Source organism: Bos indicus x Bos taurus, chromosome 10 (assembly GCF_003369695.1).
Source record: "Bos indicus x Bos taurus breed Angus x Brahman F1 hybrid chromosome 10, Bos_hybrid_MaternalHap_v2.0, whole genome shotgun sequence".
Classification (NCBI taxonomy): domain Eukaryota; kingdom Metazoa; phylum Chordata; class Mammalia; order Artiodactyla; family Bovidae; genus Bos; species Bos indicus x Bos taurus.
Genome location: NC_040085.1, coordinates 93,196,043 through 93,212,932, shown reverse-complemented (window position 1 = coordinate 93,212,932; position 16,890 = coordinate 93,196,043). Strand labels below are relative to the sequence as shown.

Genomic DNA, 16,890 nt, shown 5'->3' with positions numbered 1-16,890 from the left:
GTCAGGAATCCTTTTGAGTTGTGAGGGGCCTCTCGGGATTTCTCTCGAGTTGGTGCAGGCGACTAGGGCCTCATCTTGAGTTGACATGGGAAACTCAGGGTTCCTCTCCAGGCTCTGACAGGGATCTTGAGTTCCCTATGGTGATTACAGCGGGGAGTCAGAAATCATCTCGTGTTGGGCCATGGATCTCCGCTTCCCTCTTGAGGTGGAAAACGGATGTCAGGCCTCCTGTCGAGTTGAGGTAGGGATCAGGGGCTGTTTCTAGAGGTGCCACGGGGCTCTCAGGCCTCGCTTCGTGTCGTGAGTTGATACTCGGGGTGACATTTGAGTCGTTGCAGGGGAATTAGGCTTTATCTTGAGTGGAGGGGACATCAGGGTCTTTTTGATAGGTGGCACGACCCCTGGAGTTCATCTCAAGTTTCAAGGTGAGACCGGCCTCCTCCTGATGTGCAATGGGAACATCGGGATTCCTTTGCAGATGAAGCAGGGGATTGGACCCTCATCTCGAGATGAGGAGGGGGAACCGGGACTCTTCCTGAGTTGTGGTGGGAAACTCGGGGTTCCTCTTGAGTGGAGATGGGTATGTCAGGGAACTTCTTGAGTTGCCTAAAGGGTGTCAAGTACCCTTTAGAGGCTCAAGAGGGAAGATGGGATTTCTCTCGAGACTCTACAGAGGAAAGGGGCCTCATCTCGCATTGAGGGGAGAATCTCCTGGGTTTCTTGAGTTGCAGCAGGATACCTGGAATTCCTCTAGAGTTGTGACGGGGACCTCTGGAACCCGCTTGTGTTGCCTCAGGAAAGTCAAGTCTCCATTCAAGTTGCGAGGGGCCTCTTGGGTTTCCTCTCCAGTCGGTGCAGGGGCATAGGGCCTAATCTTGAGTTGAGGCCGGAACCTCAGGTTTCCTCTTCAGTTCTGACACGAATCTCGGCGTTCCTATGGAGTTTCAACAGCAGAGTCAGGCCTCGTCTTGTGTGGAGACATGGAACTCCGCTTCCCTCTCGAGGTTTCAAAGAGTTTTCAGGCTTCCTGTCGAGTGGACACAGGGTTCTCGGGCTTTTTGTCGAGGTACCACAGAGCTGTCACCCTTCCATTTGTGTTTTCAGTCGATCCTCACAGGTCCAGTCAAGTCCGTGCAGGGGAATCAGGCTTATCTGGAGTGGATGGGTCTTTTCGAATTGAGGCATGACTCCTGGGGATGCGCTCCAGTTTCAAGGGAGACCGGCCTCCTCCTGAGGGCCGACGGCAACTCATGATTTCTTTCCCAATGAAAGAGGGGTATCGACCTACATCTCGATGAAAAGAGGGGGAAATCGGGGCTCTTCTTGAGTTGTGGAGTGAAACTCAGGGTTCCTCTCTAGTGGGGACGGTTATCTCAGGGACCTTCCTGAGTTGCATCAGGGTGCCAAGTACCCTTTCGCATTTCAAGAGGGAATGTGGGGTTTCTCTTGAGACACTGGTCTGGAATAGGGTCTCATCTCGCGTTGAGGGCAGAATCTCGTGGTTGTTCATGGGTTGCAGCGGGACTCAACCCAGGAGACTCAAACCCAGGAGAAGCAAACCCAGGAGATTATCCCCATTTTGCAGCTTCTGTGGTGTCTTTTCCTGGACATTTTTCTGGCCACCTAGCACACATTTGTGTACACACGCTCATGCACACATGCACACACACACACACACAGAGGCTTTGTTCTTTTTCTGAGCCAGGAAATTCTCACTTCAAGTCAACACGTGAAGCCCTGCAGTGGTAAAACCTGGAAAATCTGATTCCCGACAATTTGCCCCATTTTCTAAATCAGATCCAGATCGTAGCTAGTCTAGGCCATGGGGGATGAAGAACAGAAGTCACACCTCCTGAGCTCCGGCCTGGATGGGCAACTCATACAGGCATTGGCCTGTCTGCATTTGGCAGATCAAGCCTGGGGGAAAGGCTCTCACTAAATTTTTCAGAAGATGCTGTGGTTAGGGAAATGGGAGGACATGCCCACAGTCACAGGTCTGGAGCTGAGCCTCTTTCTGTGTTTTGGGTCAGAGAGACTGCAGACTCTAGGATCAAGAGTGTGGGTGGCTGCCAATCGTTCTTCTCTTGTCTCATGACAGAGTGTCAAGGAGGAGGAAAAGGCACCCCCTAAGAAGTAGGCCATCAAACCGCCCAGGGACCTGACCAGCAGGTTTGAGCAGGGACAGGAGATGAAGAGGCAGGAGGCGATCAAGGCTGAGGAGGAGAATCGGTGGAAGCAGGAGGAGGCACACCTCTTGGTGGGTCCACCATCCTCAGCCCTCAAGCCATGAACTCGGCTCCAGAGAAGGGGCTGCTAGGAATGGCAAAACAGACACAGGCCACGAAGGGATGTGTTTATGGGCCCCAAGGTTCAAATCCCCTCCTCCCTCTTCCAAAAACCCCACCTCCACCCGGCCAGGCGGGAATCCCAGTGGTGGTCAGAGCTGTGCTGCCTGGGCCAATTCATTGTGTACTGAACAGTTCTGGGGTCCTCCTTGTTTCAGACCAGGAGCTCACTGAAGATACACCTGCATATACTCTACATCCATCCTCCATCCACCTTCCCACCAACCTCCCACCACCCTCCCACCACCCTTCCACAATCCTCCCACCACCCCCCATTCCACCCTCCCATTCGTCTTCACACTATGTTCCCATCCTCCTCTCACAATCCTCCCACTACCCTCCCATCCATCCTCCCATCCACCTTCCCATCACCCTCCAACAATCCTCCCACCACCCTCCCACCACCCTCCGAACACCCTCCCACAATCCTCCAACCACTCTCCCATCACTCGCCCACCACCCGCCCACCACCCACCCTCCACACTCCCACCAATTTCCCACCACCCACCCACCACCCTCCCAGCACCCGCCCACCACCTCCCACCACATGCCTACCACCCTCCCACCTCCTCCCACCACCCGCCCACCACTCTCCCACAACCCACCCACCACCCTCCCAGTACCCGCCCACCACCCGCCCACCACCCTCCCACCACACGCCCACCACCCTCCCACCTCCTCCCACCACTCGCCCACCACCCGCCCACCTCCCTCCTAGCACCCTCCCACCACCCGCCCACCACCCTACCACTGCCTTCCAATCCACCCTCCCATTCATCTTCCCACCCCTGTGGAGTAGGATGGACTAGGATGAACCTGTTTTCTTATACATAAGAAAGGGAGGATCTTATATATGTATGTATATATAGATATATAAGCTCAATCTGTGGTTTATAAACTTGACCTGTTTCAGCTCTAGGGTATCTATGATTTGTTGGCTTTTTGTGTTGTGATTCTGGGTGAGATTTCATCCAAAGAAAGATAGAGGGACACCATATGGCTTCCCTATCTGCACCCCTCTGGACAAAGGGCCACTGTGCCGTATTCATTATTGCATCACCAGGGTCTACTGCATCCTACAGTAGACCCTCAATAAATACTATATGGAAGGAAAGACAAGAAGGGAGGAGGCAAAGTATATGAGAGGAATGATGAGAGTGTGGGTGGATAGGAGAAGAGATGGGAGGATGGGTGAGAGGATGGTTGGAGGGTGGTTGGGGGGTGGATGGGAGGGTGGTGGGAGGGTGATGGGAGTGTGGTGGGAGGGTGCTGGGAGCATCGTGGGAGGGGTGGTGGTTGCAGTGGGGAAAGTGGTTGGGAGGGTGTTGGGAGGAAGGGGGGAGGGTAGTGGGAAGATGAATGGGAAGGTGAAATAGAGGGTGGTGGGAGAGTGGATTGGAGGGTGGTGGGAAGGTGGTGGGAGGGTGGATTGGAAGGTGGTTGGAGTGTTGTGGGAGAACCGTGGGAGGGATGGTGGTTGCGGTGGTGTTCATCTGGAATTGCAACGGGGATCTCAGGGACCAGCTCGTGTTGCCTCAGAGAAGTCAGGTCTCATTTCGAGTTGTGAGGGGCCCGTTGGGATTCCTCGTGAGTCACAGCTGGTGAACAGGGCCGTGTCTAGAGTTCAGTTGGGAAACTGTTCCTCTCCGGCGGTGACCATGATCTTGGGCTTCCTATCAAGGTTCAACTAGGGAGTAAAGGCTCATCTGGTGTTGAGGCCTGGAACTCTGCATTTCTCTTGAGTTGTCAAAGGGCTGTCAGGCCTCCGGTCGAGTTCAGGTGGGGAATTAGTACTTTTTTCAAGAGGGTAGGCAGGGGCGACAGGCCTCCCGTCCTTTTGTGAGGGGATACTCGGTATTCCATTAGAGCTGGTGCAGGGGAATCAGGACTTATCTGGAGTGGAGGGGGAACTCAGCGTCCTTTTGGCTTGCAGGAGGATACGCGGGGTTCCACTTGAGATTCAGTTGGTGACACAGGCCTCCTCTTGTGATGCGAGGGGAAGTTGGGATACCTCTTGAGTTGAAGCAGGGAATGGGCCCTCATCTCCAGATGAGGTGGGATACATGGGGTTCTAGTCAAGTTGTGGCAGGAAACTCGGCTTTCATCTCAAGTTGTGACGGGGATCTCTGGGCCCCCTTGAGTTCCCTAAAGGGAGTCAAGTTTTCTGTCGAGTTTGAGAGGGAGCCTGTGATTGCTTTTGAGGTGCGGCAGGAGAAAAGTGCCTCATCTTGCATTGATGGGGGCATCTTGTGGTTTGTCTCAAGTTTCGGCTGAAGGCTTGAGATTCCTCTTCAGGTACCACGGGGCCCTCAGGGAGCCTCTCGTGTTGCCTCAAGGAAGTCAAGTATCCATTCGAGTTGCGAGGGTGAGCGCGGGAGTGCTCTGGAGTCACAGCAGGGGAATCAGGCCTCAAGTCACATGGAAGGGGGAAGCTCAAGGTGTTCCTTGAGTTGCGGCAGGAAGTGTGGGTTCCCCCGAGTTGCCACGGGCACCTGAGGGAGCCTCTCATATTGTATCTGGGAAGTCAGGAATCCTTTCAATTTGTGAGGGGCCTCTCGAGATTCCTCTCGAGTTGGTGTGCTCGAGTTGGTGTGGTCAACTAGGGCCTCATCTTGAGGTGAGGCAGGAAACTCAGTGTTCCTCTTCAGCTCTGACAGGGATCTCGGGGTCCCTATGGAGATTACCCTGGGAGTCAGATATCGTCTTGTGTTGGGGCATGGAACTCCGCTTCTCTCTGGAGGTGGCAATGGGGTGTCAGGTCTCCTGTCAAGTTGAGGTAGGTATCAGGGGCTATTTCTAGAGGCGCCACAGGGCTCCTAGTCCTCCTTTCGTGTCTTGAGTTGATACCCGGGGTGAAATTCCAGTCTTTGCAGGGGAATGAGGCCTTATCTCGAGTGGATGGGGACAACGGGGTCTTTAACACGGTGGCACGACCCCTGGAGTTTGTTTCGAGTTTCAAGTTGAGTCCAGCCTCATCCTGAGGTGCGACAGGAACATAGGGATTCCTTTGTAAATGAAGCAGGGGATTGGACCCTCATCTCGAGATGAGGAGGGGAAACTGGGGCTCTTCTTGAGTTGTGGTGGGAAACTCGGTGTTCCTCTCGAGTGCAGATGGGTATGATGGGGAACTTCTTGAATTGCCTAAAGGGTGTCAAATACCCTTTCGAGGATAAAGGGGGAAGGTGGGATTTCTCTCGAGACACTGCAATGGAGAGGGGGCTCATCTCGCATTGAGGGGAGAATCTCCTGGGCTTTCTCGAGTCGCAGCAGGCAACTTGGGGTTCCTCTCGAGATACAACGGGGACCTCAAACCCACTCGTGTTGCCTCAGGAAAGTCAAGTTTCCATTCGAGTTGCGAGGGGCCCCTCGGGATTCCTCTCCTGTTGGTGCAGAGGCATAGGGCCTCATTTCGAGTTGAAGCTGGAACCTCAGGGTTCCTCTTTAAGTTCTGACATGGATCTCGGGGTTCCTATGGAGTTTAAACAGGGGAGTCAGGCCTCATCTTGTGTTGAACTCCGCTTCCCTCTCGAGAATTCAAAGAGGTGTCAGGCTTTCTGTCGAGTGGACATAGGGGTCTAGGGCTTTTTCTCAAGGTGTCACCAGTGTCACACCTCCCTTCATGTTTTGAGTCGATCCTCGGGGTTCTAGTCGAGTCAGTGCAGGGGTATCAGGCTTATCTGGAGTGGCTGGGGAAATCGGGGTCTTTTCAAATTGAGGCACGACTGCTGGATATGTGCTCGAATTTCAAGGTGAGACCAGCCTCCTCTTGAGGGGCAACGGCAACATCAGGATTCCTTTCCTGACAAAGCAGGGGAATCGACCCTCATCTCAAGTTGAGGAGGGAGAAAATGGGGCTCTTCTTGAGTTGTGGCATGAAACTCGGTGTTCCTCTGGAGTGGACAGATATCTCGGGGACCTTTCTGAGTTGCATCAAGGGTTTCAAGTACCCTTTCGCGTTTCAAGAGGGAATGTGGGGTTTCTCTTGAGACACTGTTCTGGAAAAGGGCCTCGTCTCACGTTGAGGGAGAATCTCGTGGTTTTTCTCAAGTTGTGGTGGGAAGCTTGGGGTTCATCTCGAGTTGGGACGCGGATCTCAGGGACCTGCTCGTGTTGCCTCAGAGAATTGCAGGAGTGCCTCAGGGCGAGTGCAGGAGTGCTCTGGAGTCACGGTCTCTTTTCGAGTTGCGTGGGGCTCATTGGGATTCCTCTCAAGTCACTGCCCGTGAATAGGGCAGTGTCTGGAGTTCAGTTGGGAAACTGTGTTCCTCTCCGGTAGCGACGAGGATCTCGGGGTCCCTATGGAGATTCCAAGGCTCAACAAGGGAGTCAGGCCTCGACTGGTGTTGAGGCATGGAACTCTGAATTCCTCTCAAGTTGTCAAAGGGTTGTCAGGCATCCAGTCGAGTTTAGGCGGGGAATTTGGGCTTTTTCAAGAGCATTGGCAGGGCCGACAGGCCTCCCATTCTGTTGTGAGTGGATACTCGGTGTTCTGTTGGAGCCGGTGCAGGGGAATCAGGACTTATCTCGAGCAGAGGGGAAACTCAGCGTCCTTTTTCCTTGAAGCAAAATCCACCGGATTCCACTCGAGATTCAATTGGTCACACAGGCCTCCTATTGTGGTGCGAGGAGAAGTTGGGATTCCTCTTGAGTTGAAGCAGGAAATGGGTCCTTATCTCCAGATGAGGTTGGACGCACAGGGCTCTTCTTGAGTTGTGGTGGGAAACTCGGCTTTCCTCACGAGTTGTGACGGGGATGTCTGGGCCCCCTTGAGTTGCATGAAGGGAGTCAAGCCTCCTCTCGAGTTCTGAGAGGGAACTCGGGATTGCTCTCGAGGAGATGCAGAAGAAAAGGACCTCATCTCGCATTGAAGAGGGAATCACGTGGTTTGTCTCGAGTTGTGGAGAGAGGCTTGGGGTTCCTTGAAAGGTAATACCGGGAGCTCAGGGAGCCTGTCGTGTTGCCTCAGGGAAGTCAAGTTTCCAATCGAGTTGCGAGGGCGAGCACATGGGTACTCTGGAGTCACGTCAGGGGAATCAGGCCTCAATTTGCATGAAAGGGGGAATCTCAAGGTGTTTCTCGAGTTGTGGCAGGAAGTGTGGGTTCCCTCCAGTTGCCACAGAGACCTGAGGGAGCCTCTCATGTTGTTTCTGCGAGGTCAGGAATCCTTTCGAGTTGTGAGGGGACTTCGGGAATCCTATCGAGTTGGTGTGGGCGACTAGGGATTCATCTCTTGTTGAGGTGGGAAAATCAGGGTTCCTTTCCTGCTCTGACAGGGATCTTTGGGTCCCTATGGAGATTCCACTGGGGAGTCAGACGTCATCTCGTGTTGGTGCATAGAACTCCGCTTCCCTCTCGAGGTGGCAAAGGGGTGTAAGGCCTCCTGTCGAGTTGAGGTAGGGATCAGGGGCTATTTCTAGAGGTGCCACGGGGCTCTCAGGCCTCCCTTTGTGTCGTGAGTTGATCCTCGGTGTGACATTCGAGTCGTTGCAGGGGAATGAGGTCTTATCTCGAGTGGACGGGGACATCAGGGTCTTTTTGAATGGTGGCACGACCCCTGGAGTTTGTCTCGAGTTTCAAGGTGAGACCGGCCTCCTCCTGATGTGTCTGGAACGTCGGGATTCCTTTCCAGATGAAGTAGGGGAATGGACCGTCATCTCAAGATGATGAGTGGAAACTGGGTCTCTTCTTGAGTTGTGGCAGGAAACTTGGGGTTCCACTTGAGTGGAGATGGGTATGTCGGGGAACTTCTTGAGTTCCTAAAGGGTGTCAAGAATCCTTTCAAGGCTCAAGAGGGAAGGTGGGATTTCTCTCGAGACTCTGCCAGTGAGAGGGACCTTATCTCACGTTGAAGGGAGAATCTCCTGAGTTTCTCGAGTATAAGCAGGACACTTGGATTTCTTCTCGAGTTGCGATGGGGACCTCAGGGACCCGCTCGTGTTGCCTCTGGAATGTCAAGTCTCCATTCGAGTTACAAAGGGCCTCTCGGGATTCCTCTCCAGTCAGTGCAGGGGCATAGGGCCTCATCTCGAGTTGAATTCAGAACCTGAAAGTTCCTCTTCAATTCTGACATGGATCTCAGGGTTCCTATGGAGTTTCAATAGGGGAGTCAGGCCTCATCTCATGTGGAGACATGGAACTCCGCTTCCCTCTTGAGGTTTCAGAGAGGTGTCAGGCTTCCTGTCAAGTGGACACAGGGTTCTGGGGCTTTTTCTCAATGTGCCAGGGGGCTGTCACCCCTCCCTTTGTGTTTTGAGTCGATCCTCGGGATTCCAGTCAAGTCCATGCAGAGGAATCAGGCATATCTGGAGTAGATGGGGAATTCAGGGTCTTTTCGAATTGAGGCACAACTCCTGGGGATGCGCTCGAGTTTCAAGGAGAGACAGGCCTCCTCTCGAGGGCCGACGGCAACGTCGGGATTCCTTTCCTGATGAAGAGGGGGAATCGACCCTCATCTTGATGAGAGGAGGGGAAAAACGGGGCTCTTCTTTAGTTGTGGCATGAAACTCAGGTTTCCTCTCTAGTGGGGACGGGTATCTCGGAGACTTTCCTGAGTTGCATCAAGGGTTCAAGTACCCTTTTGCATTTCAAGAGGGAATGTGGGGTTTCTCTCGAGACACTGCTCTGGAAAAGGGCCTCATCTTGCGTTGAGGGCAAAATCTTGTGGTTGTTCACGGGTTGCAGCGGAAAGCGTGGGGTTCCTCTCGAGTTGCAACGGGGATCTCAGGGGCTGGTTCGTGTTGCCTCAGAGAAGTCGGGTCTCTTTTCGAGTTGTGAGGGGCCCATCGGGATTCCTCTCGAGTTGCTGCTGGTGAATAGGGCAGTGTCTAGAGTTCAGTGGGGAAACTCAGTGTTCCTCTCCAGTGGCGACTGGGATCTCGGGCTTCCTATCAAGTTTCAACTAGGGAGTCAGGCCTCGACTGGTGTTGAGGCATGGAACTCTGCATTTCTCTCGAGTTGTCAAAGGGCTGTCAGGCCTCCGGTCGAGTTCAGAAGGGGAATTTGGGCCTTTTCAAGAGCATTGGCAGGGGCGACAGGCCTCCCATCCTGTTGTTAGGGGATACTGGGTGTTCCATTGGAGACTGTGCAGGGGTTTTAGGAATCATCTGGAGCGGAGGGGGAACTCATCGTCCTTTTCCCTTGCAGCAAGATCCGCAGGGTTCCACTCGAGATTCAAGCGGTGACACAGGCCTCCTCTTGTGGTGCGAGGGGAAGTTGGAATTCCTCTTGAGTTGAAGCAGGAAATGGGCCCTCATTTCCAGATGAGGTAGGACACAGGGGGTTCTATTTGAGTTGTTGCGGGAAACTCGGCTTTCATCTCGAGGTGTGATGGGGATCTCTGGGCCCCCTTGAGTTGCATAAAGGGAGTCAAGCTTTCTCTCAAGTTTTGAGAGGGAAGCTGGAATTGCTCTCGAGGTGCTGCAGGAGAAAAAAGGCCTCATCTTGCATTGACGGGGCATCTCGTGTTTTGTCTCATGTTGCGGCAGGAGGCTTGAGATTCCTCTCCAGGTACCATGGTGCCCTCAGGGAGCCTCTGATTTTGCCTCAGGGAAGTCAATCCTCCATTCGAGTTGCGAGGGCAAGCGCAGGAGTGCTCTGGAGTCACGGCAGGGGAATCAGGCCTCAATTCACATGGAAGGGGGAATCTCAAGGTGTTTCTCGAGTTACGGCAGGAAGTGTGGGTTCCCTCCAGTTGCCACGGGGACGTGAGAGAGACTCTCATGTTGTCTCTGGGAAGTCAGAAATCCTTTCAAGTTGTGAGGGGCCTCTCGGGATTCCTCTATAGTTGGTGTGGGCCACTAAGGCCTCATCTTGAGTTGAGGCGGAAAACTCAGCATTCTTTTCCAGCTCTGACAGGGATCTCAGGGTCCCTATGGAGATTCCCCTGGGGAGTCAGAAGTCATCTCGTGTTGGGGCATGGAACTCCGCTTCCCTCTCGAGGTGGCAAAGGGGTGTCAGGCCTCCTGTCGAGTTGAGGTAGGAATCAGGGGTCATTTCTAGAGGTGCCACGGGGCTCTCAGGCCTACCTTCGAGGCATGAGTTGATCCTCGGGGTGACATTTGAGTCGTTGCAGGGGAATGAGGCCTTATTATGAGAGGACAGGGACATTGGCATCTTTTCAAACGGTGGCACGACCCCTGGAGTGCCTTTTGAGTTTCAAGGTGAGACTGGCCTCCCCCTGACGTGTGACGGGAGCATCGGGATTCCTTTGCAGACGAAGCAGGGGAATGGACCCTCATTTCGAGATGAGGAGGGGAAACCATGACTCTTCTTTAGTTGTGGTGGGAAACTCGGGCATCCTCTTGAGTGGAGACGGGTATGTCGGGGAACTTCTTGTGTTGCCTAAAGGGGGTCAAGTACCCTTTCGAGGCTCAAGAGGGAAGGTGGGATTCCTCTCGAGACTCTGCTGTGGAAAGGGGCCTCATCTCGCGTTGAGGGGAGAATCTCCTGGGTTTCTGGAGTTGCGGCGGTACACTTGGAATTCATCTTGACTTGCGACGAGGACCTCAGGGACCCGCTCGTGTTGCCTCAGGAAAGTCAAGTCTCCATTTGAGTTGCGAGGGGTCTCCTGGGATTCCTCTGCACTCGGTGCAGGGGCATAGGCCCTCATCTCGAGTTGAGGCCAGAACCTTAGGGTTCCTCTTCAGTTCTGACATGGATATTGGGAGGGATATTGTCTCATGTGGAGACTTTGAAATCAGCTTCCCTCTCCAGGTGTAAAAGAGGTGTCAGGCTTCCTGTCGAGTGATCACAGGGTTCTGGGGCTTTTTCTCGAGGTGTTATCCGGCTGTCACACCTCCCTCTGTGTTTTTAGTCGATCCTCGGGGTTCCAGCCCAATCAGTGCAGGCGAATCAGGCTTATCTGGAGTGGCTGGGGAAATCGTGGTCTTTTCAAATTGAGGCACGAATCCTGGGTATGCGCTCGAATTTCAAGGTGAGACCAGCCTCCTCTTGAGGGGCAACAGCAACATCGGGATTCCTTTCCTCATGACGAGGAGGAATCGACCCTCATCTCAAGTTGAGGAGGGGGAAAACAGGGTCCTTCTTGAGTTGTGGTGTGAAACTCGGTGTTCCTCTGGAGTGGACGGGTGTCTCTGGGACTTCCTGGAGTTGCATCAAGGGTGTCAATTACCCTTTCACGTTTCAAGAGGGAGCGTGGGGTTTCTCTCGAGACACTGCTCTGGAAAAGGGTCTCATCTTGCGTGGATTTTCTCGGGTTGTGGCGGGAAGCTTGGGGGTTCATCTCGAGTTGGGACGGGTCCTCAGGGACTGGCTCATGTTGCCTCTGGAATGTCAAATCTCCATTTGATTTGCGAGGGGACTCTCAAGATACCTCTCCCGTCGGTGCAGGGGCATAGGGCCTCATCTCGAGTTGAGACCAGAACCTCAGTGTTCCTCTTCAATTCTGACGTGGATCTCAGGGTTCCTATGGAATTTTAACAGGGGAGTCAGGCCTCGTCTTGTCTGGAGACCTGAAACTCTGCTTCTCTCTCGAGGTTTCAAAGAGGTGTCAGGCTTCCTGTCAAGTGGACACAGAGTTCTGGGGCTTTTTCTCGAGGTGCCACGGGGCTGTCACACCTCCCTTTGTGTTTTGAGATGATCCTCGGGATTCCAGTCAAGTCTGTGCAAGGGAATCAGGCATATCTGGAGTGCATGGGGAATTGGGGTCTTTTCGAATTGAGGCACAACTCCTGGGGATGTGCTCGAGTTTCAGGGGGAGACCAGCCTCCTCCCGAGGGCCAGTGGCAACATCGGGATTCCTTTCCTCATGACGAGGAGGAATCGACCCTCATCTTGATGAGAGGAGGGGGAAAACAGGGCTCTTCTTTTGTTGTGGCATGAAACTCGGGTTTCCTCTCTAGTGGGGACGGGTATCTCAGAGACTTTCCTGAGTTGCATCAAGGGTGTCAAGTACCCTTTCGCATTTCAAGAGGGAACGTGGGGTTTCTCTTGAGATACTGCTCTGGAAAAGGGCCTCATCTCGCATTGAGGGGAAAATCTGGTTGTTCACGGGTTGCGGCGGAAAGCGTGGGGTTCCTCTCGAGTTGCAACGGGGATCTCAGGGACTGGTTCGTGTTGCCTCAGATAATTCAGGTCTCTTTTCGAGTTATGAGGGTCCCGTCGGGATTCCTCTCGAGTCACTGCTGGTGAATAGGTCCGTGTCTAGAGTTCATTCGGAACTCAGTGTTTCTCTCGGGCAGCGACTAGGATCTTGGGCTTCCTATCAAGGTTCAACTAGGTAGTCAGGCCTCGTCTGGTGTTGAGGCATGGAACTCTGCATTTCTCTCAAGTTGTCAAAGGGCTGTCAGGCCTCCGGTCGAGTTCAGGTGGGGAATTTGGTTTTTTTTTTCAAGAGGATAGGCAGGGCTGACGGGCCTCCCATCCTGTTGTGATGGGATACTCGGTGTTCCACTGGAGCAGGTGCAGGGGAATCAGGACTTATCTGCAGCAGAGGGGGAACTCGATTTCCTTTTCCTTGAAGCCACATCCGTGGGGTTCCACTCAAGATTCAAGTGGTGACACAGGCCTCCTCTTGTGCTGCGAGGGCCATTGGGATTCCTCTTGAGCTAAGCAGGGAATGGCCCTCATGTAATGATGAGGTGGGACACACGGGGTTCTAGTCGAGTTGTGGCAGGAAACTCGGTTTTCATTTCGAGGTGTGACGGGGATCTCTGTGCCCCCTTGAGTTGCATAAAGGGTGTCAAGCTTTCTCTCCAGTTTTGAGAGGGAACCTGGAATTACTCTCGAGGTGCTGCAGGAGAAAAAGGCCTCATCTAGCGTTGACAGGGGCATCCCGTGTTTTGTCTTGTGTTGTGGCAGGAGGCTTGAGATTCCTCTCCAGTTACCACGGGGAACTCAGGGAGCCTCTTGTTTTGCCTCAGGGAAGTCAATCCCCATTCGAGTTGCGAGGGCAAGCGCGGGAATGCTCTGGAGTCACGGCAGGGGAATTACGCCTCAATTCACATGGTAGAGGAAATCTCAAGGTGTTTCTCGAGTTGTGGCAGGAAGTGTGGGTTCCCTCCAGTTGCCACGGGGACGTGAGGGAGACTCTCATGTTGTCTCTGGGAAGTCAGGAATCCTTTCAAGTTGTGAGGGGCCTCTCAGGATTCCTCTCGAGTTGGTGTGGGCGACTAGGGCCTCATCTCAAGTTGAGGCGGGAAACTCAGCATTCCTTTCTAGCTGTGATAGGGATCTCAGGGTCCCTATGGAGATTCCACTGGGGAGTCAGACGTCGTCTCGTGTTGGGGCATGGAATTCCGCTTTCCTCTCGAGGTGGCAAAGGGGTGTCAGGCCTCCTGTTGTGTTGAGGTAGGGATCAGGGGCTATTTCTAGAGGTGCCACGGGGCTCTCAGGCCTCCCTTCGTGTCGTGAGTTGATCCTCGGGGTGACATTCGAGTCGTTGCAGGGGAATGAGGCCTTATCTTCAGTGGAAGGGGACATCAGTGTTTTTTCGAACTGGCACAACCCCTGGAGTGCCTCTCAAGTTTCAAGGTGAGACCGGCCTCCCTCTGATGTGAGACGGGAGTGTCGGGATTCCTTTGCAGATGAAGCAGGGGAATGGACCCTCATCTCGAGATGAAGAGGTTAAACCGTGGCTCTTCTTTAGTTGTGGCAGGAAACTCGGGCTTCCTCTTGACTGGAGACGGGTATGTCAGGGAACTTCTTGAGTTGCCTAAAGGGTGTCAAGTACCCTTTCGAGGCTCAAGACGGAGGTGGGATTTCTCTCGAGACTCTGCCGTGGAAAGGGTCCTCATATTGCGTTGAGGGGAGAATCTCCTGGGTTTCGCGAGTTGCGGCCGGACACTTGGAGTTTCTCTCGAATTGCGACGAGGACCTCAGGGACCCGCTCGTGTTGCCTCAGGAAAGTCAAGTCTCCATTCGAGTTTTGAGGGGCCTCCTGGGATTCCTCTGCACTCGGTGCAGGGGCATAGGGCCCCATCTCGTGTTGAGGTCGGAACCTCAGGGTTCCTCTTCAGTTCTGACATGGTTATCGGGGTTCCTATGGAGTTTCACCAGGGGAGTCAGGCCTCGTCTCCTGTGGAGACGTTGAAATCAGCTTCCCTCTTGAGGTTTCAAAGAGGTGTCAGGCTTCCTGTCTACTGGACACTGAGTTCTGGGGCTTTTTCTTGAGGTTTCACCTGGCTGTCACATCTCCCTTCGTGTTTTGAGTTGATCCTCGGGGTTCCAGCCCAGTCAGTGCAGGCGAATCAGGCTTATCTGGAGTGGCTGGGGAAATCGTGGTCTTTTCCAATTGAGGCACGAATCCTGGGTATGCGCTCGAATTTCAAGGTGAGACCAGCCTCCTCTTGAGGGGCAACGGCAACATCAGGATTCCTTTCCCGACGAAGCAGGGGAATCGACCCTCCTCTGAAGTTGAGGAGGGGGAAAACAGGGTCCTTCTTGAGTTGTGGCATGAAAATCGGTATTCCTCTAGAATGGACGGGTATCTCGGGTTACTTCCGGAGTTGCATCAAGGGTGTCAATTACCCTTTTGCTTTTCAAGAGGGAACGTGGGGTTTTTCTCGAGACACTGCTCTAGAAAAGGGCCTCATCTTGCGTTGAGGGAGAATCTTGTGGTTTTTCTCGATTTGTGGCGGGAAGCTTGGGGTTCATCTGAGTTGTGATGGGTATCTCAGGGACTGGCTCATGTTGCCTCAGAGTAGTCATGTCTCTTTTCGAGTTGTGTGGGGGTCTCTTCGGGATTCCTCTCAAGTCGTTGCCCGCGAATAGTGCAGTGTCTAGAGTTCAGTCGGGAAACTGTTCCTCTCTGGTGGCAACAGGGATCTCAGGGTCCCTATGGAGATTCCAAGGCTCAACAAGGGAGTCAGGCCTCGCCTGGTGTTGAAGCATGGAACTCTACATTCTTCTCGAATAGTCAAAGGGATGTCCGGCCTCCAGTCGAGTTCAGGCAGGGAATTTGGGGTTTTTCAAGAGAATAGGCAGGGCCGACAGGCCTCCCATTCGGTTGTGAGTGGATACTTGGTGTTCCGTTGGAGCCGGTGCAGGGGAATCAGGACTTATCTCGAGCTGAGGGGGAACTCAGCATCCTTTTTACTTGGAGCAGGATCCACGGGGTTCCACTCGAGATTCAATTGGTGACACAGGCCTCCTCTTGTGGTGTGAGGGGAAGTTGGGATTCCTCTTGAGTTGAAGCAGGGAATGGGCCTTCATCTCCAGATGAGGTTGGACACACGGGGCTCTTCTCGAGTTGTGGTGGGAAACTCGGCTTTCCTCACGAGTTGTGGCGGGGATCTCTGGGCCCCCTTGAGTTGCATGAAGTGAGTCACCTCCTCTCGAGTTTTGAGAGGAAACTCGGGATTGCTCTCCAGGCGCTGCAGGAGAAAAGGACCTCATCTCGCGTTGAGGAGGGAATCATGTGGTTTGTCTCAAGTTGTGGAGAGAGGCTTGGGGTTCCTCTGAAGGTAACACCGGGAGCTCAGGGAGCCTGTCGTGTTGCCTCAGGGAAGTCAAGTCTCCATTCATGTTGCGAGGGTGAGCGCGGGAGTGCTCTGGAGTCACGTCAGGGGAATCAGGCCTCAATTTGCCTGGAAGGGGGAATCTTAAGGTTTTTCTCGAGTTGCGGCAGGAAGTGTGGGTTCCCTCTGGTTGCCACGGGGACCTGAGGGAGCCTCTCATGTTTTCTCTGGAATCCTTTTGAGTTGTTAGGGGCCTTCAGGATTCCCACTGAGTTGGTGCGGGCAACTAGGGCCTCATCTTGAGCTGAGGCGGGAACTCAGGGTTCCTTTCCAGCTCTGACAGGGATCTCGGGGTCCCTATGGAGATTCCCCTGGGGAGTCGGACGTCATCTCGTGTTGGGGAATGGTACTCCACTTCCCTCTTGAGGTGGCAAAGGGGTGTCAGGCCTCCTGTTGAGTTGAGGTAAAGATCAGAGGCTATATCTAGAGGTGTTTCCAGGCTCTCAGTCCTCCCTTTATGTCAGGAGTTGATCCTTGGTGTGACATTCGAGTCATTGCAGGGGAATGAGGCCTTATCTAGAGTGGACGGGGACATTGGGGCCTTTTAGAATGGTGGCACAGTCCCTGGAGTTCGTCTCGAATTTCAGGTGAGACCAGCCTCCTCCTGATGTGCGACGGGAACGTCGGGATCCCTTGCAGATGAAGCACGGGAATGGACTATCATTTTGAGATGATTAGTGGTACTGGGTCTGTTCTTGAGTTGTGGCAGGAAACTAGGGCTTCCTCTTGAGTGGAGATGGGGATGTCGGGGAACTTCTTGAGTTGCCTAAAGTGTGTCAAGTACCCTTTCGAGGCTCAAGAGGGAAGGTGGGATTTCTCTCAAGACTCTGCCGTGGAAAGGGGCCTCATCTCGCGTTGAGGGGACAATCTCCTGAGTTTCTCGAATTGCGGCCGGACACTTGGAGTTCCTCTCGAATTGCGACGAGAACTTCAGGGACCTGCTCGTGTTGCCTCAGGAAAGTCAAGTCTCCATTCGAGTTGCGAGGGACCTCCTAGGATTCCTCTCCCGTCCGTGCAGGGCATAGGGCCTCATCTCGAGTTGAGGCCGGAACCTCAGGGTTCGTCTTCAG

General features: G+C 53.7%; 1 pseudogene; it reads left to right on the top strand.

Moving 5' to 3' along the window:
* Window positions 1-12,141, top strand: part of LOC113899667 — a 55,631-nt pseudogene extending 43,490 nt beyond the window's left edge.
* Window positions 12,142-16,890: the final 4,749 nt, after the last annotated feature.